Source organism: Oxyura jamaicensis, chromosome 4, assembly GCF_011077185.1.
Source record: "Oxyura jamaicensis isolate SHBP4307 breed ruddy duck chromosome 4, BPBGC_Ojam_1.0, whole genome shotgun sequence".
NCBI lineage: Eukaryota > Metazoa > Chordata > Aves > Anseriformes > Anatidae > Oxyura > Oxyura jamaicensis.
This window is the reverse complement of record NC_048896.1, coordinates 95,550,829-95,573,413: the sequence shown is the minus strand read 5'-3', so window position 1 is coordinate 95,573,413 and position 22,585 is coordinate 95,550,829. Positions and strand designations below refer to the sequence as shown.

At 45.1% G+C, this 22,585-nt stretch overlaps 1 long non-coding RNA gene across 3 annotated transcripts; it reads left to right on the top strand.

The window, feature by feature from the left end:
• Positions 1 to 2,993: 2,993 nt before the first annotated feature.
• LOC118167161 lies at positions 2,994 to 20,720 on the top strand. Of its 3 annotated transcripts, none has more exons than XR_004750981.1 (3): positions 2,994 to 3,114; positions 15,589 to 15,785; positions 20,040 to 20,720. It is a non-coding gene; the product is annotated as an uncharacterized LOC118167161 (long non-coding RNA). The 3 variants fall into 3 exon arrangements; XR_004750979.1 differs by lacking the exon at positions 20,040 to 20,720 and adding an exon at positions 17,076 to 18,875; XR_004750980.1 differs by lacking the exon at positions 20,040 to 20,720 and adding an exon at positions 15,924 to 18,875.
• Positions 20,721 to 22,585: the final 1,865 nt, after the last annotated feature.

The window sequence follows — 22,585 nt, the reverse complement described above, 5'->3', positions numbered from 1 at the left end:
TTGTCTGCCTCTCCTCATGTGCTCCTGCCCTGGGCTATCGCACAAGCTTGTCTGCTCTGCCATAGGCTATTTTGCTCACACTTATTATTCAGCATTACAGGAATTCACTCATCTGTTTCAATCCCCTTTTTGGGGAAAGGAAGCCAGGTTAAAGCATTTCATTGTGCTCTAGTTCAACAACTGCTGGCGGACCACTGTTCCTTGATATAAAACTTTTAATGAAAGATTGTAGTTTTTGCAGGAAATCTAATAACAAGCAGTAGCAGATATTTCAAGACCATCTTCGCTGGATTCATTCCTACCTTGTACCAGTGCCATTTCTGTATTGGAACAGGCCAGCATTTGTTATTACGGAAGAAATTCATTTCATTTGTGGATCTGGGAGTCAGAGAAGAACCCAATCTTCCTGCGGAGGGGAATCATAAAATCTTGCCTGGACTGTATGTATTTCTGAACTGTGCCTGACCTCTGGCGCGCTCCCTTCACAGTGTGGAAAGGAAAAAGAATTAAAATGAAGAAATAAAGCTTGACTCCAACAGGGACAATGTTATTCATTTTCTTTTGTTTTTACACAGCAGAACCAAAAATAGAGTTTTTGTCCATGCAAAACATTTATTGAAAGCTTGAGATTTTTCATCCTTCTTCAGGTCTGGCTCAGAGTAAGAAATCAAGGAGTCTTTTCTTTTTCTTTTATTTCTTTATTTTTTCCCCACATCTGTCACGGAAATTAGATAAGTTGATAAAAAAACATTCATAGTTTTACCTGTCTTCAAAAGCCACCCAGCTGGTCAGCCTGCACACTAATCGTTAACACCTAGAATTTCAGCATCTGAAGTAATTAAGTAATTTCTAGCTCTCTTTGTTACCATTTTTTTTTTTTTTTTTTTTTTAATGCCATATGAAATGCTCAGTATTTTTGGGAACAATTCCGGCAATTCCGGTTATTTATTGTGTTCACAGACTGGCCATGTGTGCGTGTGAGCAAATGGGAACTCGAGGGCAAGGGAATTCCTGGAACGTGGACGAGGAAGGAGGAAAGTCAGCAGATTTATCTCCTTGGAAGGGGCCATGCCGAGGCAGTGCAGATGCTGGAGCTGTCCAAACGCCACACGGCAGCGTCTGAGGCAAACCTCCGGGGAGGTCCCCATGCTGCTCACAACCCTTCCAAGCTGCAGCTGAGAGCGTGGTGACGGGACAGGGACAACCCAGCTGGCTGTCCTGCTATTGCTCGTGTCCTCTGCTCCATCTCATCGAGCACAGAGTGCTTGGGCACAGGTCTGGGGACAAGGAGGGACACCAGGGATCGCCAAAGGAGTGTGTGCTACTAGTGGAGTTCCCTCTGGAATAGTTTTCTGCAGCAATTAAATAGCAATATAACTCGCCTCCCTGCCCATCAGCTGAAATACTAACTTTCTGGAGAAGTTACTTGTGACAGATCAAGAAAGTTTCTGATGTACTTTGACTCTTTTTAAACTTTTTTTCTTTGGTTCTGTCACCTTGCTTCCTGAATGCTTGTGGATTCACGGCTTGCACTGAACCCCCCCCAGCACAGCTGTCTTCCCACATGCATGCTCCATCCTCAAAGTCTAGCAAAAGCCAGGCACCGAGGGTTCTTTAAGTAGGTACCACTTTCCAGGGGGATCCCCAGATCCCTAATCTGGGATCTTCTGGGCTAAAGACACAAATCTGGGCTCCTAGCTGCAGACAAAACTCCTTTAGCACAAGCTACTCACAGACACCCATCTTTTCGGATGCGTCAGCCACTCTCAGGCTGCTTAGCAGGAGCACTGAGGAAATCAGTGGGAGGATGTGAAGCACTGCAAGAAGAGGCCCCTTCTATCTGCTCTTGGAGCTGTAATTGCTGCCTCTGCCACTTAGCACAGCCCATCTCTGCCCAAATCCTGCTCCTCCATCAATGCCCGCTTCCTTTCAGCTGCGATCTCTTCACCCCTTTCAGCTCATTCGGTTGTTGATTCTCTCCCCACCCTCAGGTTTTCTCCTGGCTCCCCCCCCAGCAGAGGCCCTCTTTCAGCCTGACTCACCCAGCGCCGAATGATTCCTTCACTCCCGTCCCCATCCTCCCGTGGGGGGCTCCAGGGGCACCCTCCTTTGGTGCTGTTCCTCTTGCATTTCGCAATGCTGAATCCCCTCCTCAAAATTCCAGTCTTGCACTAAGAACCCAGCGAGTTTTCTTCCCCCCCCCCCAAAAAATAATAATAATAATAAAAAAGCAGAGGACCAGATCCCACGTCCCTACCAACCCACTACTCTCTGCCCTTTAAATATCATCCTGTTCTGCTGGGGGCAGTGACCAGGCAGTAGTAGTTCAGAAGGAGGGCAGGTAGAGGTGACTTTAACATTAAATACTGTCATCTAATACCACTATCAAATTATTTTTTTCTTTAATATCCTAAATAGGTCACTCAAAAATTAAGAGAGAAGCATTTTTAGTGCACTGTGCTGAAAAACAGCATTTATTGTAGCTTATGGTTCTCCCTATTCATCACCACATCCCCCTGATCCACCCCTCCAAGAAATTCTTCAGGGTCTTCCTCATTCCAGATGCTTCCTTTACCTTAGCAAACACAATCCTTGGAGCAAAATACATCTCCCCTTTCAACATCATCACAGAAGGATACTTAATACCTTAACTTTTTGTTTCGATCTTGAGTGAAAATAAGTGAAAAAGTCTGAAAAGTGTATTCAAATGGAGAGGAAGACTCTGAGAAAAGTCTGGCATCAGCTAAATAGCAAACATTTCAAATATTAAAATATTTAAATATAAACAAAATGCAAACACCTCTAAGAAACAAAGGGGAAGAGCAGAACAGTCAGCATACAGCACAGAAGAGATGAAACCTCCTCAACAGCTGAACTCAATGAGCTCCAAATGCTCCTACAGGTGATGGGAAATGGGAGAGCCAGGGAGGCTGCATAAGGTACGGCTGATAGGTCTTGCTTATAAAGAAGGTTGGGAGATGAGGGGAAGTTTTGGTGGGTGTTAGGGAGATTGGTAGGAGCCCTTCCTTCGGGCCAGATCACTTTGGTTCTCTGGGTGATGAAGTGTTGAAGGCATTTTAAGCCTTAGCTGCTGTGCAAGGGTGTGATGAGAAGGTATTTTTAATGTTTTCTGGAGAGAAGATGTCTATGGGGCTTGCATGTGTAAATATCAACTTCTTGGGTGCTCGGGGTTGGGTCTTACCCTGAATTGCTTTTCCAATAGAGACTGCAGCTACCTAGTGATAAATATTGGCTTGCAGTAGCAAGGGGACCTAGCTGCCCTGGTGTACATCACTGGCTCCTGTGCTCTTGGACAAATATTTGTTAGTTCCTGCTTTCCTCTCACTACTTGCTAGCCCCCTCTTTTAGTCAATCACTTTTCTCTGGACTCCGGTTTCCAGTTTGATGCTGCTTCCTTGGTGTTTTTCTCCTCTTATTCTTGTCTGTCCCCTTTCCTTCTCCTTGCTGTAGCACTGGTCCTGCAGGTGATGTGAGCCTCATCGTGGCTGCTGTGTTGCTCCTTGCCCTCTCACCATGCCTTGGCAGTGAGAGTGGTCCCTCTGCTTGTGTGAGTCTGTGGGATCTGTGGGAGTCTCCTGACCAAGCTCTGACAATGGGAAGTGATGGGAGATGCTTAATGTGCCTGAGTGATGCCTTTATGGTGATCAGCACCCAGCTCCCTAAATACATCAACAAACCTTTGTGCAGGCTTTGTGGGGGTGGTATGTGTGTAGAAATGGTCAGCTGTGGATGAAGTCCCTTCCAGTGTGGGAGCAGACAGATGTCCTGTAGCTCTTACACAGAGGCAGATATTACTATCCCCTGGTCCCAGTGGACTTAGCTTTCTGAACACTGAAGGCAATTTGGTGAGGTTCCCAACGTGGCTTTTGGGTAAAAGCTTTCTCGCTTAGTTTAAGATGTCTGGAGAAAGGCTGAATTTAGATTACTGCCTTAGGTCAAAGCTAGCTTCTCTATTGACTAGCTGAATCCTAGAAGAAATATGTTGGAGCCATCAGTGAGTAACTTAATAGAATGAAATAATTTCTCTATTACATTCAGTTCAAATTTATTAAGGTTATTACCCTAAACGAAGAGTATGAATATTAGAAACATACTTTTGAGGTCTATAACTGCTCTCAGTCCATTGTTAAAGTACTGTTCAAAATGTAAGTAACTGCCAGGGCACTCCATTATCAGAAACAATGACCTGCCAGGGTAACAGTGCAAATGGCTGAATTTATTTTTTTGGCCGAGCGAGGAACAAGAAGAAATATGAGGTACCTTTTAAAGCTGACCGGCAATGCAAGTCTTAACTCCACTGAAGAACTGCTTTACCCACTCACCTCTTCCCATTATCAAATGTAAAAGGCTTTTTGAAAGACTTTCCTTCGTTACGTTAAGTAGAAGGAAAAAATCTGCCTAAACATTTTATGTGAATGTGACAAAATGAAACACTTTGTCTTCCTATATATATAACGTGCTCAGACAATTCAGGACTGGTCTTTATGTTGGCTCTGTGTACTTGGCAAAGGATGCACTTGGAACTTATTTTTTCAAGCTGCCCTGACACAACTAAGACAATGTAGCTATGCTGTCATGATCCTATTTAATGTATGAGGCAAGCGTAGTCAAGAGCATGCTGCTTGGCAGCCACAAATCAGCGGGAAAATTCTTTTTCTGACTCTGAACATTGGTGCTGTTGTAGCCTGCTGGGGGTTGGTGCATATAGCAGCGTGTGCATGCTCCATCTATTGTAGAGCTGGTGGAAACCATCACACGGAGGGAGGGGAAGAATGAGAGAACAGCTCCTCTGTCTTCAGATGGTCCAAACCTGCCTGACATTAAAGGGGAAATTTCAGGAGCTAACCTGTTTTCTGGTTCTTGAGGGTCACATCTTAATAGCCATCTGCAGCCAGGCCTTGGATGACTCCAGGGGCTGCAGATGTTCCTTCTCCTCCACAGCCCATTTTCCACTACTAAGGAGGCACCGAAGGCTTGGTTTATTGCTGTGATGTATATACATAAACTCAACCAATTTTAATTAAGAGCACTGCAAAAAGTGCTAAAGTTCAGGAAATTTAAAGATTAGGGCCAAGAGTTTGTTTTCACACATTCTTAAAATGAACAGATTGGACTTCTCTTAGAAGTAATTTCCCTTTCAAGAGCAAAAAAGATATTTATTGGAAAGTGATTAAAGTTTTCCCTGATATACCAATTGCATTCCAGTTTTGTTAGAAATGGCTTAAGCATTCTTTATGTATGAATTTGAGGATTAAGAAAGGTGCACAGCAAAACTAATCTGCTAGTTGCCCATAGGCAATGAGTTTTTTCTTAGGGAATGAATCAGTGCTTCAAAGATGTATTCAACAAACAGTCTAGTTGAAAAATGGCTTGTTTCTCCATTCTGGGCAGCAAGCAAGCTTGCTGCTAGCTTTCCTATAATCAAAATTCTACAAGCAAGTTGAATTGGCTCATTTTTATTACAAAAAAAAAAAAAAAAAAAAGTTGAGCTATAATTTAACATAGTGATTAAGCAAGAGCCACTGCCAAGAGAAGCAATCCTGCCTGCCCTGACTGCTCCCTCCTTTTTAATGGCACAAACCTCTGACACTGCGTGGTGAACTGGGCAGGGAAACCACCCTGAGATGAAGCTGCTCCTGTGAATGTGCTTGGGGGCAGTGGGAAAGTAAGTCTGAAACTTTCTTGAAATGTGCCATATATGATTTAATGGATAATGATTTAATTATATAAATCACACAGGGTTTAAGGCAACACAAGACACTATGTAAGAGATGTTTACTACCTGCTGAGGAGATCTAGGCACCTGAGATTTTCACTCATTTGCAAGGAATGCTAGAGACAGATCAGGTGCTTTTGAGTCTGCTGTCAGCTCTTACACATCTTGCTTTCTGGACTGATGTATCTGACTGATCTCTGCTGTATCCCCACCGTGTGCTCCCAGGTGCCTCCTTGGTGTTAGCCCTGATGCTTGGCTTACCTTTGAGCTGCCTTAGAGCTAAGCTGGGGGAGAAGAAAAAAAAATAAAAATGGGGAAGCAAGTGACTGTGAGCCCAGCTGGGCTGTTTGACTGCATGCTTAAAAGGAGACTGGGGCACTTGTTCCTGGCTGGAAACTCAAGGAGGGATGTTTTTGTTGCTGATGGATAGTTGTGCAGAGTCCCTGAAGCCTGTAAGACAGCATTGACTTAGATCAGATGCTGATTTGGTCCTCATATTTCATTATGTTTATTTCTCCATTATTCTGATAAGCATCTTGGAGCGATCTCTTCCGACCTATTTGTGTGGTATCAGCTCCAGGGGCTCCCATAGCCATGACTTAAAAGGACAAAACCATAGTTGAACTGATTTTGAACAGAGAGGGGAAAATGCACTGCTTTTCTCCTCACCCCGAGCCAGGATGAACAGTTATTTAAAGCATTTTGTGAACTTTTAACTGGAAGGGATATGGAACTGTTTCAGTCTCAGCTGAACCCAAACCAAGACTTAGCCAGAAGATGCACTGGTTCAAATCCCAGAGGACAAATACTAAGTTATAAACATTTGCTTAAAATTCATGGCTGCTGTCAACATGCTCACCAGATAATTTCAAAGGGGATATGTGTGAAATGCAGAGACAGAGCCAGTGTAAACTTCCTGCCATTAAAATTCAAATGCCTGTTTGGAGCCCCCTTGCTTCTACAATATTTGATCAATTCAAGAGATCAGGAGCAGGAACCTAGGATTTGAGCCAAAGTTATGGTTGCCTTCTTTGCTCTTCTGAAAAGGCTTTATTCAGAGATGGATGAAGTCAGTCTGAGGATGGGCCTGTTTACCAGTGGAGGTTTGTGTCTTTGGTTGCTGCAAATCCAGGATGTATCAGTGGACTGGTCATGCTCTCTTCTAGGTTAGGTCTTACCTTAAAGGTACACTCAGCAATAAGCCTGCATTTGAGCCACCAGTCAAAGATCAGTGTATGAGAAGTGGAATCATCCAGCAGGACGTTTGATCATCCTTTGCTTCTGTGTGATTTAGTGTCTGGCCTCTTCCAAACCAGGTGAATGCTTCTGCATCTCTCATTCTCAAAACTTCAGGTGGATGTGGTCGTCTGCCGCCTTCACCCTGATTTCTTGTCTATGCTGATCTTATGCTGCTTGGTGTCTTGCACTGGGCTTGCTAGCACCTCCTAATCCTTCACAGTCTGTGGAGCAGCTTTACTCTGGGTCTTGTGTCTGGAAGCTGCTGTCCCTTTGCTGTGCAGTCTCTCCAATCCTGCTTTCCCTTGCTTTTCTACCTACAATCACTTGTCTTCCATAATTTAATCCTCCAAAACAGTTTGCGAAGGAATTGCTTCTAGATGCAAATTTGCCCCAGGCCTGTAGAACTTTATGCCATGGCTTCAAGTTTAATAAGAAACCATCTTCATTAGGACTGAAAATGACTTCCAGTTCCTCCCAGTCCAACAGCTGTTTAGCTTCATTCTGGCTGCCAGTTGCACACACCTGCATGTTGCAGCTGTGCGTGCTGCTAAAACATGCTGTATCGACAGCCGAGTAGCCAACACCTGGAAGACATAAAGTATTTACAATTCGGAACAAGAACAAAACTCCCTCAATAAAAATACTTGTAGGTGATCTGTAGTCTTTCAAGTGGCTGATGCAGAAAACATTTTTTTCTTCTGATCACTGGGCTGGGGGGAAGATGGAAAGCTAATTTGTTAGCAGGCTTGCTCGCATGTTTGTGAGCGGTGGGGGTAAATGCCCACCAGCCTCCATGCCTGGGAGAACAGCAGACAGATGAGGGAAGTTTTAGCAGGCAGGAATTCATTAGGCTGGAAGCTCAAAAATGAGGAGAGCAGTGAAAAGACTTGCAAAAGGAAATGTTGCTTGGGGAATGTCCTAATGATGAGGACAAATCTGATATAACGTCTTCAGGGAAGCTGTGGAAGAAACTTCGTTGCTTGAGCTGAATTTGGCCCTGCCTTTACCACAGGCTTCATTTTTCTGGGCTTTGCAGAACAGCCCTCATACCAAAGTGCTTGCAGTACATGAGAGGCTTTGCAGAACACCTGTATGTGGGGGGTGCCTGGCTCCTGTGAAATGTCATTAGGAATCAAATCTTGTCTTGAAAAATGGCCCTTAAATAGCCAAGAGGATGATTTGACAGCTTGGATTCACAATGAGGAAGCTGAATACCTGAACATTCCTACAGCAACCAGAGGCAGAGCAGGGAATTGAGCAGCTTCTGGATCCACCAAGCACCAGGCTGGACTCTGTATTTTTCTCTCACCCTGTAGTCTGCCCAGGGATGATCCTGTACTGACTGGAAGGTTGTGGTATAACAGGCTGGATTCTATGTGGTCCTTTCTTGTCTTGGAGGACCCTTGTTAAAGCCACAACAAGAAGTGGGTAAGCCTGTGTAAGTACAGCTGGTTCCTTGCTGTTGTGGAGCAAAGCATATGGAGCTGGTCAGTGCTCCCCTTGCCAGGGTCGTTGGACAAATTGGTGTGTGTCCTGTGTTGGAACAGGGTGACTGTCAAGTATCACTTTGGAAGCTCTGGAAGATCCCAGCAGGAGTCTTCATGGCAAAAGGCAAGTGAAGTTGAACCTCTTCAGAGATCAAGCACTACTGCACAGTGTTACAAAGGAATAAGGACAGAGGAGCAGCAGAGGTGTAAGCAAAACCCAGAAAATGCTTCTGGGAGTACGTGACTTAAATTGGCATGGGAGATATATTTTTTTTTTCCACTCCCATCAGGTTGGTTTAGCTCTTGGAAGTAGGGGAGGAAGAAGTGAAGTCTTGTCCATGCAGCAGATCCCTACTGTGGGAAGTTGCTGGAGCAAGGAGGTGTCAAAGGAGTTTGAAACAGCATGGGTGATTTTTAGGGACAATAACTCTCATTATGGTAGGCCAACTGAGTGTTGTCTGGATGGAGCTCCTCTGCTGTCATCCCCTTGGTGTCTGCAACCGCGAGGCTGGCTGCTGCTTCCACTTTCTAGCATTAAGTGTCTTTAAATAAGAGGGTAAGGGGTGTGTGTAGGAAGAAACTGAGCCCTGATGTAATTTTTCCACCCATTTCCCTTCCTGGAGAGGCAGCAGGCGTACTGCAGGCTTTCAGAGTGAGCAAAAGAGCATGGGTGGGATTTCTATGTGTTGAAATTGGCCTGGGCAGTGGAAGAGAAACTCCACCCTTCTGTTTTCTGTAGTGGATTTTCTTAGCCTCGTTTCCTCAGGCAATGAGGCTAATGAAATTACAGTGCCTTTCTGTCACCCTCCCTAATAATTTTTGGGTCAATTAGACCATTTCTCTAGGATTTCATACGGAAAAGATGTTCTGAAGGATTTAGGGTGGGATTCTTCATGAGATGAGCCTCACCCTGGAGGCACTTCTTTCCAAGAAAAAATTGGACCTCCAACCTGAAGTGGAGACATGCTGTTGATGGCAATGGCTAGACAAGGTGAATCTTATGTTCTAGAAGCTCCATGAAAAGAAAGGTCTTATTGTTCTCATTCAGATTTTTTTTTTTTTTTTTTTTTAAAGTAAAATAAGAGTAACCATTTGAAACTTGACAGGACTGTTAGGTTGATTAGTTCTCATCAGTCTCCTGAATTCACAATGACCTGTCCTACCCAGAGGAGCTGCAGCAGGCTGTAGCACCCTGGTGCAGTGGCAGAGGTCCCCATGGAGGGGGTTAACAGACAGAGTTGAAAAGAGGCAAAGGTCCCTTTTTGTTACAGCAGACCGTGGATTTATTTGTGCAATGGTTGTCTGCTGAACTACTCCACCACCCAAACTGGAGCCACTCTAAGAAAAAATGAGCTCTGTCAACATATGAGCTTTGTCATGAGACTACTTGATGATTGCAGACTTGGCTCCTTTGGAGAGTAGCAGTTCTTGCTGCTGCTAGGGCCTGGTCCTGGAAAAGGGGACATCCAGAGTGCTGCATGCCTGAGGCTGTCTTCAGGATGTGGTCAGGTTCTGGGACTGCCCTGTTCACTCATCTCAAAAGGCAGCGGTCTGCATCCCCATATTGCTCAGGAAGGGAGATGAGAGGTGAGTGTGATGGTCTGTTTCCCCTGGTAAGGTATTGTATTGTCTCTGTGCCCTTATTCAATGATTTTATTTGTATCGTCTTGGTGTCGGGGGTGGCATCTGGGGAAATCCTGTGTCTTGATGTTGGGTCTGATATCACTGACCCATGGTGGACAGGGCAGGATTGCTTGGAATAAACACATCGTTTTTGTGTGCCTTGTACATAGTGTAATCTTTCTCTGAGCCTCCTTCCCGGAGCCTGTTGAGGCAGGAGCTGCTGCTTTGCCAGGCCTGTGTGCAACATTTAATGCAAGAGGTACTGCGAGGAAATTGAGCGAGTACGGATATAAGATGTGAATGGAAAGGAAAAAAGATGGCCTGCTTTCATGGAAAATGAAGTCTTCGTTTCAGTACTTACGTTTTGTCTTCATCACAACAGGTTAGCTTTTTATTCCAAATTCTATTTTTAGTAGGGGAGAAAAATACTAAAAAAATTTAATGGAAAATGTTCTGCCTGCTATAATCCCAATTTTGCATGGACACAATTATGGAGCTTCATCTAGGTGACTGTCTAGTCTATACCTCCCGTTTGTTCTTAAAAATCCCATTTCAAATGCCTCTTATGCATTTCTATTATATGCAAGTCTGTTAGATGGATAAGCTATTTCTGATCTTCCAGAGCAGTAAACCTCACAGCTCCCTTGACTCGGTCTGAGAAATTTCCACTGCTTGACATATTAAAAATATATGGAAGTCTGCAATGAGAGCAGATTAAGCTTTATGCCTGTGGAAATTCATTTAGATAACTCCAGATCAGCTGGTGCACGGAAAAATCATTTGAAGAAAAAAAAATAAAACCACTTCTGAAAAGCACAGCTGATGCTGTATGTTAAGGAGGAGGAGGACTCTTTTTATAAAGCATCTTTCATTCCCAGAGCACTTACCAACCTATATATAGAAATCATTTCCCTCTCCCCTTAAGAGCAGCCAACTCTGGGGCGGAATGCTACAGTTGATTAACTGGGCTCAGCATTACCATCTGAGAGCTTAGCAGAAGACAAAACTTAGTCCAGCTGGCTCCATCTGACTGTAGACTTCTCCTTTATGCAGTGTTGAGGCCAAAATTGGCACAACCTCCCTTGCCTGGTGGTTGTGGGGTGACCATAGCGGTTTTATGGGGACTCTTTAGTTGCAGGGTGCTGAACAGATGGATGCCAGGCCCCTAGATGTGGCACTGGACTTTGAAGTATCTGCATCAAGTGGGATACAGCCTTGAGCCTTCTTTGAGCGATGCCTTCTGCATATGCTTGCTAAGGACCATGTTATCCCTTGACTTCCAATTCCTCCTGGGATGTCTCCATCTCCTCTACTGTGCAGACATAACTCTGTCCTGTTGGTGTGCACAGGGGACTGGGGACAGAGCCATCCCTAGGGAGTCACTTGTAACTTTGAGCAAGCAGCAAAGGGGTTTGGGGAGTTCCCATTTTTTATGGGCAGCTCTCCAGCTTGATTTAATCATTGCTAAATGGGGTGGGGTGAGGGTGTGGGGACAAATGATGACTTGGTTGCCCCTTGAGTCCATTCTGCCCTGGAAAAAAGAATAAAAGGAAAGTCTGTTGGAGAGCTGACTAGCGATGGATTCCCAGTGCCACCAAGATTTGGGAGGTTCAATTAAATCTTAAATGTCCTGCTCTGTTTCTCCCCTCCTGGGTGGAGTCCTTCTCCTGTGACACACTATGGGCAGCTTGTCTTGCCCACTCCCGTATTTCTGCATGTTTCCAGATTGTTTCTGCTGCTGGCTCAGTCTGTGTGTGAGAGCTTTTCTTTCCTGGCTTGTCTTGTGAGTTAACAAGTCATGAGAGCTATCAGTCTGGCCTGTGAGTCCTGTGGTAAAACGAGGCCCTCCCTCACTACCTGAATAAAATGCTTGGGATGCATTTTCTGCCTGCAGACTTCTGCTGGCAGAAGATGGTCTCTAGCTCTGGTTCTGGCCGTTCTCCACTTTCCAGGACTGCAGCAATAATTCTGGAAACCATGACACCAGCAGGTCAAAGCTTGATGCCAGAGAAAAGCACTTCCCTGGCTCTTGTCAGCTGCTCTGGGTTGTGCCTCAATTCTGAGGGGCTTTCATCTGCTCTTACAGCCTGCTTACCCTTGTGTTAAATACTGGAGCTGTTCTCTTCCTGGATCAAAAAACATGCCTCTTGACATGTGTTTCCCTGCCTGATGTCAAGGGGTGATGCTCACCCTGTATTAGGGTGAACAGAGTGGGGACAGTGCTGAAGTTACATGTAGATTACCTCATATTGGCTGGCAGAAGATGCTATTAGGTAGAAAGGAACAGAAAGGTATTGGTATGATTTTTTTTGACACCTAAAATCTCATGGCAGGACAGCCGTGTATCCATTGGATCTGGGTGGGCAGTGAGGCTCTTCTTCCATAATAAGCCATAGACCCTTATCTTTGGCTGTCTTTTAAAGCTTTATATGAACGGGTTTGTATTCCTGACCAGCACCCTCTGCATTGCCACATAACATCCAACACTCCTGCCCATTGTGGCATGGGCATCCACATTTCATATAATGAACAAAGAGGAAGAAAGAAAAACCCATTGGACTCCTGTGCCTTTTTTTCAGTCTTAGCTCTTCTCCTTCCAGTTTGCTTCATGTGTTTTATAAGTTATAGCCACCTTCTCCAAGCCTTGCTGCTTCCCTGTCCTCAGCCCATCACAGCTGTAACCACACTGCTGCTCCTACAGAACCTTTTTCCTGCTTTTCTGGGAGCTGCGGCCCTGCCTTGCCCTGGACCCTCAGGCTGAACCTTCCAGCTCAGAGCTGCTCGGCCCCACAAGGCCTGGCTGGTGGTACCTCCCCCCAGCAGTGGAAATGACTCCTGTGGCCTTTCATTCGAGTTATAAAACTTAAAAATTCTTTGAAGAGGACCTAAGAGGCTTTCTGTCTGTCCTTGATTTCAATTAGTCACTGAAAACTGGGAGAAAAGAAAGCTGCTTGCTCCTCTGCCTTAACTACAGGAGAGCTGCAGGGAGGGACAGTTTGGGGGCGAGCCCAAGCCCTGTGGGTATGCGGTCCTTTGGAGGCAGGCATGAGGCCCTTTTGCCTGTTCTCCTGGCCAGCTGCACACCAGCACAGGACTGGAAGCTGTGTAACAAGGGTAAAAGCAGTTCTCTGAGCTAATGATCTGTGGGATCAGAGCTGCCTGCAGGCATCTGGCAGGGCTGGTTCGCACCTTGCTTGCAAGCAGCCACTGCAGAAATACTCTGGGGTATTTTCCAGAGGAAAGCTCTGTGGAAGATAGCGTGGTGGCTTTGCAGATGCCTTATGTTTTTGCTGATGCTCAGGCTAACAGCTTTATTTCTGGCTTGTTCGACTGTGCTGCCATTGCTGGCTTTTCTCCTGTGCTACTTCTGCTTTCTGCCAGTGGAGACTGCACAGAAAGCAATGGACTCGGTGTCTTAAATATAAACCTAACAAAACAAGCAAGGTGATGCCATCTTCTCCTTAGTGTCCCTCTTATTTTTATGCAGTTAAATTGAGGGGGAGGGGAGGAAAGCAAAGGAAGTTTACTACATGGCTACCTACCATGAGACCTGATAAATCTGCCAGACAATTTATTTGATCTTTGAACCCTGGGGTCCCTCGGAGACGGGCTTGGAGGCCTGCAAAAGCAATCAGAAAGAATATAAAAACCTAATGAGGCCTGGACTTGATCCCCTTCTCCAGGTGAAATTTACAGCAGCTGGCAGAGAATCAGAGCAGTTTAAAAATTATAAAATGTGTGTGTATAGATAGTGTATGAGAATGCATGGAGTCGCTCGGGCTTTCTGCTGTAAGCGCTATCCTTTGTGCTCGTGGCATTTCATTTTAACAGTGGCCCCTGTCTGGATTTCAAAATATCCTGCTGCAAAGGATTTGTTTAAAGAAAAAAAAAATAACACACAACAACATAGCATTTCTTAGATTTAGCATCTTGTTACAGGCCTTTGTAAGACCTTCCCCCAGGCAGAAGGAGAGATGTTAAATGTCCCTATCTGACTTTGGAGCACAAGTCCCATTAACTCTGCTCTGCTTTGTTGGGGGTGTAGGATTGGGAATATTTTCCTTGTTCCCTGCGCCAATGTAATGAGATGCCTTCAGGAGAATCAAGGTGGCTGGAGATGAGTCTAGCAGAAGTTTTCCTTTTGTGGCAGCAGCGGTGCTGTGTTACTTGTGCAACTTCACTCCCCCTGCTGTAGCTGTGCCTGATGGGACTGAAAGCTGTGTGGTACATTGGTGGATAATTACATAAATGCAACTGCCTGCCACAGCATTTTGAATGCAATACTAATTAAATGTTCAGAAACCTGAAGATTTGGGCTGAAATCCATCTGTAGTAGTAGACAGTTGTGATTTTTCACTGGAGTTTGCTGTTGTCAGAAAAAAATTAAGCTGATAAAACTTTGTGTTGCTTTCTTTCACTATTGTGGAAACCTTAGCTTTGCTAAGATCTTAAATGGAAGGGGTACACCTGGTACATGAAAATTACATTGACAGTACAATATCTGAACATAGACACTGTGCCTTCAGCCAGCACCTGGGACAACTGTCATCTGGCCCTGCTGCTGATTGTATGGAGAAAAGCCCAGGAGTTCCCCTCTTCATCTTCAACAGCAGGATATCCAGATGGGGGGTGGCTCCCCCTTTCCATGCTGAAAGCTCCCCTGTTTGTGAGCAGGGTGGCTGTGGGAAATACAGTAATGAATAGAATGGAGCTGGGTACAAAGCCAATAGAAGGATGGGTCAGCTCCATCAGATATGGTGGCATGTGCCTTATAGTGACAATTGGGTAGGATAGGACATCCATCCATGTTTGCTCTCACCTTCCACGGCGCCTACCACAGGTGGTACCAACCCTAGATACTCCCAGCTCGCTTTTTCTAGAGGTTAGAGCACCCACAGGCTTGATTCCAAAGTAGCTCATGAGGCTGGTTCCCAGCTTGCTTCAGATAGGCAGCCCAGTAATGTGCAAGCTCAGACCTACCACCAGTGATGAGTTAGTTTTGGCTGCTTGCTTGCTGAAGGTCAGGGAGCACTCATATGACACCTTCCTCTGTCATGTCAGTGGCAGAAACTGTGAGCAACCTCCCTCACCAGCAGCCTCCCAGCTGGACACGAGCAGGACTTCTCAGCTGCAGCTTTGTTTTTCACTGAAAAGTGCACAGTGGGTTCAAAGGAAGCATTTCTGGAATTTGTGTTTATTTTGGACAAATTGTTCAGATGGAAATATCCAACCCTTTAAATACCATAGGGGGGAGGTCTGAAGAGCTCATTTCAATCTTTTCAACCCAAAACTTTGGATTGGAAGTGAAGTTCTGTTTTCAAAATTTATGTTCATTTTTATTTTTAATAAAAGCTTTTAATAAACTCAAGGAGGAAACAAGACATTTCATTTTGAGTCTGGTGATGGGCTGTGTTAGCCCTACAGTGACACTTTTATGGCTCTTTGGTTTGCTGAAAATTTTTAAATATTTCTGTTCTGATCTGGAGCAAATCTCTTTTCCAGTTTCTCAGATTTGCTTGTGAACTGAGAAATCAGAGATCTGCAGAAAATAACAGCACCGGCTGGCTCTGCTCAACGCCAGCAGGATCATGACAAAACCAAAGGCTGTTCCTGCCTGGTGCTGGCACCTACTGCGCTGAAGTGAGACAGCAATTCTTCCTGCATGACAGAAGGCAGGGTCTGGTCCAGCACCCAAAAAGGTCAGTTGAGTCACTGTCTTGAGCTGGCCTTTGCCCTGGGAGTGAAGCTCCAAGCACCAGGTCTTTGGTGGGTTATTAATGTTGTAACTGGATTGAGGTCCATCACCATAAATTGGAGACTAATTTTTAATTTTCCAGAGTCCAGGAGTGTTTGGGTTTCAGGCAAGTTTGAGGAATGGCTTCATCCCATCTCTTTAGCCTAGAGAATGAGCATGCAGCAGGAAAACTGGGCTCTGCATCTAATGAACATGGACATGAGAAATTGCAGGGAACTGAGTCATTTGGCCACCTTGCAAGATAGTGTTTAAGACTATTGCTTCATTAAGTACCCTGGGGCCTCCAAGCCCGTCTAGTTGGCTCTCCCAAAGTCCTAGGGAGCTGTTTCTTACATGGGCTGCTTTAACCTTTTATGGTCCTCCAATCCCACTCCACTCAAAGCTTTTCCAAGGCTCTGTGGAGGGGACCTGATGGGTTTGTACTGCAGAAATACTCCAGCCAGCCTGATCAGAGGTGGCTGCAGGATGTGGCAGCTCCCTCCCACCCCTCATTGCCCCCACAGATGTTGGGGTGTAAATAAGTAAATGGGGAGAGGTGCAAGTGCTCAGCTTCTGCCCTGCTGGGGAGTTGAGATGAGTGCAGGACAGGTGGCCTGCTCCGGAGCCGGGAGCTGCTGCCAGATCGGGCAGTTTAGATGTTTAGATGTAACTTCAAAGGATGAGGTAGATCTGAGCAAGCAGTGAGCTTCAGTCATCTTAAAATTATTGCACACTTAAAGAAGGAGAGATGTTGGAGGCAGCTCTGACCAGGCATGAGACTGGAAATCAGCTAAAAAAAACTCCTTAAAAAAAAAAAAAAAGCCCACAAACCCTCACAGCCTGTATTTTCTATGGAAACTGTAAAAGGAGTCCCTGAGCAACAATTGCTCTGTCTGCTGTAGCATTTCAGAAACATGCCCTGGAAAGTCTACTGTCTCCTAATAGCTCACTGGCTACTAAATGTAAATGGCCAAGATTTATTTGGGGTGAGGGAGATGAAAGGGAGTCAAGTTTATAGTCTCTTTGCATTTTGGTTTGTAACAACCCCAGGCTCAGGCAAATGGAACTGCCTGCAGAGACTCTCCTGCTCTGGATAAACTTGCAAAGCCAGAACCGCAGTGAGAAAGGGCAGGGTTTTGTTCTCTCGATACCATTTACTGACATTCCCAAACGTTCACATGGCTGTTGTTACAGCCCTTGGTGCTGTAGTGTTTGAGTGTCTCTCAAGCACTAATTAAAGGAATGAATCCTCCAGACATCCCAGCCACTGTGCAGAGCTGTCGGCTATGGTAGATGAATGCTGGTTTGACCCAGGGGATGCTGACGCTGTTCATTAAGCTACTGACTGCATCCAAGCTTCAGCCCTTGCTTGGAAATGATCCGAACTACTTAGAGTCCTGCTCTCGCCTGATGCCTTCTTGGAGTGTGCTCGCGAGTCCTGGAGGAGCTGGATGCTGCCATTGCTGGAGTTTTCCCGTAAATGCAGCTTGGGCTGGAAACCATGTGGAAATTCCCAGAACTAGCAGCAGTGGTTTCGATATCCCAGATTACCTTTGTGCTGGGGCAGGGAAGGTGTGCTCCTGTACTTACGTGTGTGTCAGGGGGGCTGGGAAATGCTCCTCTCCTGGTCTTTAGCACTTCGGGGATGTTTGTACTGAGGGGCAGTGGGAACAAGTTGGGAAGTTATGGAGCTGTGGCCTCCAACCCAGGTAAATGAGTGATGTGATAATGCTGTGGCCCAAGAGTCAGAAGTGTTAAAGCCCTCATGTTTGAGATAGGATCAGCAGCTTGAAGGAGGAAATCATACGTACACCATGACCTGACCAGTGTCTCCTGAAGACCAATTGATATCCTGCCACCCTTAAAACTGGTGCAACTTGTAGGAGGGGAAAACCTGATAGACACCCATAAAATGGGGCAAACTGACCTCCAGAGATGCCCCTTTCTGGTCATTAATCCAAACACTTGGACTCCTTACAAGCTGCAGAGAGAAAAAGGGGTGATGTGAATCCCACCCAGAGTTTTGAAAGGTAGCTGCTCTGATTTAAAGCTCCAAGCAACCAAAAGCCTAGGGTGTCTCAAGGTGCATGGTTTCAGCAGTGAATTCCCCACACTGTCAGAAGACTTCCATTTCATTTCAGTACTGAATTTGCCTCCTTTTGGCTTCTGACTCTTGGATTTCATTATTCAGTCATCAGCTGGCTGATTAAAGAGCTGTCTCCTATCAAAAATCTCTTTTCTGTGCAGGTACTTGTGGGCTGTGATCAAGTCACCTCTTAACCTTCTCCTGGATAAGCTATTAGCTTGAGATACTTATGGCAGGTTTCCCAGACCTCAAACTGTACTTATAGCTCTTTCCTGAACCGCTTCCAATTTTCCTTTTTATTTTTTTTTCCTCTCCCCAATGCCTTTTCTGAAATGGGGACACCAAAATGCGACAGTGCCTCTGGTCAGGTCTCACAGCTACCATGACATGAGTAAAGGACGTGCCACCTTCCTTCTCGTACTGGCTTGTTTATATTCAAGGGCTGATGCTGGGAACTGTATTGTCTGTGACCCCAAGAATGTCTCGGGATTTGAGACTCACTGGGAATGTACTTGCTGAATATGACCTACTTTTCCTTGTTCCTGGAATTTCAGCCCGGTAAGAGGAAAGCCAGCCCCTGGTTGGGGCAGACAGGTCTTGATGAGGCCAAGGTTCAGCTCCCTGCCTGCCAGAGGCTCCTGGAGCAAGCCCAGTGGAGTCCTTTGGGGCCTGATCGCTGGGGTGCTAGCATGGATATAGCATGTGTGGGTTCCGATTTGGGGCAGCCATGATCCTGTTGGAGTCCCTTCCAAACCCATTAGTATTAATCTCACCTACTTTCTTCTTTTCTGCCCCCATGGAAAGGGTGACTTGGAATGGCACAGATACAATGGAGCTGTGGTAGGAAGGGAGTGGGACCTGTTGCATTAGCTACAGGTACTAGATATTTTTTTAACTGCAATTAAGTGGCAGTAGATGTTTATTTGCATAGTTTAGGTGGAGATTCCAGAGGAATAATGCAATCTCTTTTCACTCCGTGTTTTTTTTTTTTTTTTTTTTTTTTTTTTTTTGTCATCTCAGACTACAACAGCAGTTATTTGGTATTATTTTACACTGTATACATTAGAGCAAGAGCAGATTCCCCTTAGAGATCACAGAGAAAGCATGTGTATATGGCATAACCTCTTTCTGATTGCAATTTTTGTGGAAGAGATCATTTAACTTGTGATGTTGTTTGTTTTCAGAGTGCTGTGCATGCAAGAGTGCTCTTCAGGCAAGTTTAATGTCAGTGCAGTTGGCTTTCTGTCTTGTTTGTGGTTCTATAAAAAAAAAAAAGGTCAGTGTGTGTATACATTACATATACATAAAATGTGATCTAATAGACAATAGTTGATACATGTAATTAATACGATGTACTGCTGCATGTTTGACAAGACTTGTGGTCCAGAAGTCTGTTAAGTATTATGGTTTACTCTATGCGTTACACTGCTCTTCACTCTTACACAGGGGCTGTGGAACAGCAGGCAAAAGGGAAAAGGCTATTGTTTAGCAATTGCTGTCTAGGGGGTAGTTGAGGGAAATGTAAATTATTATAATTACATATTTAAATGCTTTCAAGGTTGCCTAAAACCACAGCTTCAGAAGAATAGAGCTGGGTAATAATTCTAGAGAGAGCTAAATCCATCCTGAAAAATACTGTTTTGGAACAGAGTAGAATTATTTCAGGTGGAAGTGAGAGATGGGAGGGGAAAAACAATGACAGTTAAAATCCCTCTGTCTTTGCTATGAGAGAGGGGATTTTTTAATAAAAAAAAAAAATACTAAAAGAACACACAAAAAAATCTTTGCATCAAAACAAACAGAAAACACAAAAAACCCCTACCATACCACCACCAAAATATAACCAACAAAGAAGAACTTAGCTGTAGCAAAGTCAAGGAGGCAGCAGAGTTGAGTAGAAAGCTGCTGTTTTTGGGCCAGCTGCCCTGTTGCACGACACCGGGGCACGTGCCTTCCTTCCCTGCTTCGGTCCAGCCAAGCTGGGTGAAGGGAGCTGGGACTTCGTTGGGAGACACCAGATGTTGCATCTGGTCCTTGGTTTCCTGGGGCGGGTTTGGCACCTTGAAGCTACCTTGGCCTGAGATGGGGCGAATACTTCAGTGAATCGGACGTGCTGTGTTTACTTCTGCTCAGCGTGTGCCCAGAAACACATGGACGAGTTGGAGAGAGTTAAGAGAAGCAGAGATAACTGAAGAGCTGGCGAGGCTCGCTGTAAGAGGAAAGATATAAAGATATCCTGCGCTGGATCATCTGGGGCCCGTGATTAATGTTAGCTGGAGAGGAGGTCCCAGCTAAAGCTGGGACATGATAATGGCTTAACAATAGTGAAGATGTCAACGCTGTGGAGGGTAATGTATTGCTTAGTGTAGTCTAATGAAGTTATAACGATGAAGTAATAGGATGAGATGAAGAAGATTTTTTAGGCCATCAGTGAAATCTGTTTGGCTTGGAATTGTCCTCTGTGTGTGTGCGCAAGCCACATTGGCTGCAGCTTTTAATACTAAAAAGGGGAATATAATTAAAGGCGAGAACCCTCATTAGCTGCAAGATGGATGTGGCGGTCCAACAAGTCTATTTGGTCTCTTTTTTTTAAAAAAAAAAACAGAAAGTAACTGCAGACAATAGGTGAAAATTTATTCTCTGTGAATTCCCAGGCAAGGTCACTCAGCATTATTTTTTTCATCTTTTTTTTCCTGTGTGTGTTTTCCAGGTGCAAATATTTGAGATAATTCTTACAAAAAGCAAGCACATTTTTGGGTGATGAGTGCAATCAAAATCTAAACTTTTATTTCAGCACCATCCACTGGAGGGGGGGGGGGGGTGACCCAAGCAGCCATCATCTCAGCTCCTTCTACATTCCAGATGACAGCCTCTCTTTACTCTTGGTGGGGAAGTAATCGTAACAGAAATGACCCAAATTCTTTTCTGAAAGACCAATGATGCCAAGGTCAGAGAGAGAACTCTATGGGGTCTGAGGATTTGATCCAGTAAGCAGTTATGCACCCATACATTTTACATCCCTTTCCTTTTGGTAATGCCTTTGTGTAATCGGACAGGTGCATTGTATTTTGAACATATTTTTTCCATTATCTGCTGGGGTAGCTTCAACTTATCACTGCGATTCGTAGGAACTGGATGGCTTTTGCAAGGGAGTTTCTGGATGGAACACATTAGCTGCAGACTGGGGTTACTGCCAGTGGCCTCCCTGTGAACTTGTAATCCTGGCCTTTGAGTAACAACTGTGAAAAATCAATGACGATCGCTTCCATTTTTCATGCCGCCGCTGCTGGCTTGTAAGGCCCATTTTTCTCTTCCCTCTTTCTCTTTTTGTTTTCTCAGTGGCAAGGAAAGAAACAAGGCTCAGGAATTAGACAGCAAACTGTCATTGAACAGATACACAGCTGGGCTTCCCCTTAGGAGGCTTTTTTTAAATCATGAAAAGCCAAAGACTCTCGGCAAACCCTGCTGCAGGATATGCAGGGTGGGTTCATTCAGCACCCAGTGACAGTGCTGTGCCAAACTAGGGGTAGCCTAGTGTGATCTAGGTGGGAACTTGGTGCAATTGGTCTAGATCTAGAGCTCCTGAAGTGTGAGAAGGATTTGGGTTGTTTAGTTGAATTTTTGCCCAGGCCAGCTCTTGATGCTCCAGTCCCACACAACCCCAGGAACGTTTTCTTTAGCTGCTCTCCACTGTCTCTCCCCCTGCTCTCCTGTGGAGCTCGGTGTGGCTCCTCTGTTGCCTCTATCACCCAAATAGGTACCTGTTACTACACCACCTTCTGCAGCCTTTGGTACCACAGTAGTAGCTACCACACTAGTAAAATGTCTTGCTTGCTGTGGCAGCTGGTGTCATAACAGTGATGCTACAACCCTGGAAGTCCAGCCTGCTCCGCAGATGTCTGAGCTGAAAGTTGCACGCTGTTCCCTTTGAGGACTTGGCTAGTAGGTGCTGAAAATGAGTGTGAATTGAAACCTGTGTTCTGAAGCACCTCAGCACTGGCTAAGTCCAGGCATGGGGGTAAATCCAGCCTTAGAACAAAAGACATGCTCAGTGTGGGACATGTAGAAGGGAGCTAATGGACAGAGGAGTTGGGAGACTTTTAATCTCACTTGTCTGTAGAAAAATCTCATTTAAAATAATGCTGGATTCTAGAAAGAAGGAAGTATCCCTTCGTGGAGAGTGCTGGCAATGCCAGAAGTAGCTCTGCATTTCCATCTGTTGATGGAGAAGACTCTTGGATGATGTTTTGATCCTTGAAGCTTCTGCAATTCTGAACGCATGAAAGGTATCTTGCTCCCCCTGCTTCATGATCTTGTCCCTTTTTTTGCCAAATAGCAAGCAAAATTGTTGATGTATTTCAGCCCTTAAAGATGATTGAGGGACTGGCACATAGATTATATAGCTATAAAATGAGGTCATCCCATGAACATTTTCTGTGGTTCAGAAAAGTTCAATTAACTTTTCTTGCTCAGTCTTCTCCTTTCCCCCCACCTCCTGTTCTGTGGCTACTTTGGTGTTTCCTGGCTCCAGCTAAGATCAAAAACAGAAGAGCAGGGCATTGTAAGGATAGCTATTTTAGTAGAAGCATTGGGCCTGTGGAAACCAGAATGGGGAAAATGGGCTTGGTTTGGTTTTGTAAATATTAGTCAATCCTTGGGGGGGGGGGGGGGGGGGGGGG